Source organism: Fukomys damarensis, unplaced genomic scaffold, assembly GCF_012274545.1.
Source record: "Fukomys damarensis isolate Sample0158 unplaced genomic scaffold, DMR_v1.0_HiC HiC_scaffold_3, whole genome shotgun sequence".
Taxonomy (NCBI): domain Eukaryota; kingdom Metazoa; phylum Chordata; class Mammalia; order Rodentia; family Bathyergidae; genus Fukomys; species Fukomys damarensis.
This window is the reverse complement of record NW_022900915.1, coordinates 2,267,730-2,269,637: the sequence shown is the minus strand read 5'-3', so window position 1 is coordinate 2,269,637 and position 1,908 is coordinate 2,267,730. Positions and strand designations below refer to the sequence as shown.

The 1,908-nt window shown below is 51.8% G+C and overlaps 1 pseudogene; it reads right to left on the bottom strand.

Moving 5' to 3' along the window:
* Window positions 1–428: 428 nt before the first annotated feature.
* Window positions 429–1,435, bottom strand: LOC117286762 (annotated as a pseudogene).
* Between the last annotated feature and the right edge of the window lie 473 nt (window positions 1,436–1,908).

The window sequence follows — 1,908 nt, the reverse complement described above, 5'->3', positions numbered from 1 at the left end:
CTACCGTAAGAACTACCTCTAGGACTCCAGGACGGCCGTGTGCCCAGGCAAGGCCAGCTCCCCACGGACAGCTACATAAGAAGGCTAATACTCTTTGGTCAGCTGCCTTTCTGGAAGAAGTTGTTACGCAGGAAAACTGAGGACGATTTTTTATGCACATCCACACTAAAAACTACAGATCTACAAACACTCAGACACATATACACACCCATTTTAAAGGAAGTTTGTCCTTCCTGCAACTCTAGGGTCCCAGAATCCAGCTTCCTTAAGGCTGAGACACAATGCTACTAACTGCATGCATAAGGGACCCTCATGCTACATGAGGCTCCTGTGCTGTCTCACAAACCGAGGGGGAAGGGACAAAGCAGTCCCTGCTGCTTTGCATTTTTCTTAAATTCAGCGAGCTCAGCAACACTGCCAGCTCCAAGCTATGGGAGAGGTTCTGTGGGCACAGCGGGTGGGTGGCCTGGTGGTCCCAGCCCACGGTGCGAAGGAGGGGATGACGGAGCAGGGACCAAGCCACATGTCTCACAGTCTCTGTGGGCTTGGCTTCTGAACTCATGAAAGCTCGAGTCCAGCACAGTGAGGAGCAGCCTTCCCTGGGGGAGGCCCGGCAGGGAAGGCTGTGGGGAGAGCACCCCTCTGGTGACGCACTGAGTGTGTGGCTTGCACTCTTCATGTCCACGAGGGACACGGTCCCATTCTCATCACCAAGGACAAAGACTTGGCTTTGCTGAGGATGCCAGGCCGGGGAGGCAGGAAGGTGCCTGGAGGCACCCCCTGTGATGCAGGCTTGGCACAGCAGGTGTCTGAGAATAAAACCCCACTATCCCCACTCCGTGAAAGACACGGGAGAGGGGAGAGGCAGCAGCACAAGTGACCTGCCCTGCATGCGCTCTGTGTGAATCCACCTACGGTGCGAGGTCTCAAAGCCTGACGCAGACCTCTCCGTCACCACCACCAGCTTGTGCTCCTGTGCTGGGACTCGGCTGGACACACAAGGACATCGTGCTCTCACTCATAGCACTTGCTAACAATAGTGTCTCAGTCTTATCCAGGGCCCACAATTCACATCACCTGAACCAGAAGCCATTAGGATACTTCTGTCCTCCACCCCAGAAGCTCCCCGTCAGCCCAGTACCGCACAGCCTCCAACCGCTGCTGCGTCCAGATGGGCGACCCTTGCCCAGGAGGAGGTGGAATTTCCTTCCCAGCTCCACCGGTCCAAATCCCTCCCAGGCTCAGACTGGACACCGGCAGATTCGGTCTCCCCGACGTGTGCTCCCACCCTAGTCTAAGAACTCTGTTTTGGTTTTCAGAGTGACACAGACGTGAAGAATGCACGGTCAGTGCATTCCGAGTGCTCAGAGTCTTGGGGCTTCTTTACTTCTTACCTGGAATCCTGGTAAATCGGGGGCCACATGGAAGTGGTCATCGAGTAGAACTCTTACCAAGAGGGCTCGGATTCACGCAGTCTCGGGCTCCCATGCCATTTTACACCACTGCTCTGAAGGAACGTTGCTTGGAATGCTCCTTGGAAAGGAGATCATGTTGTACCTGATGAGGAATTTCCTGTATGTTAAAATTAACTCTTCCTTAACAATCTGGAGAAATGGTGATGCCGGCACGGTCTAAGCTGTTTGTGAAAGAGGATTCAGACTCAGGAGATCCTATGAGACTGAGAGTAAGTGAAAACCATAATCTGAAAACACATTTTATTTTTATTTTGGTCTGCAATTCACAGTGGTATGTTAAAATATAACACAGGAATAAACACTGTTGAATTAATTGTTTCGCTCATATGAGAAGCACTAAGGTTAGGCACTGGGGTGGCAAATGAAAACATTTCTTTCCACAAATGCTGTTTCCTCTTTTTGTGCTGGGTCAGACCTTTGCAGAGTTACTTTT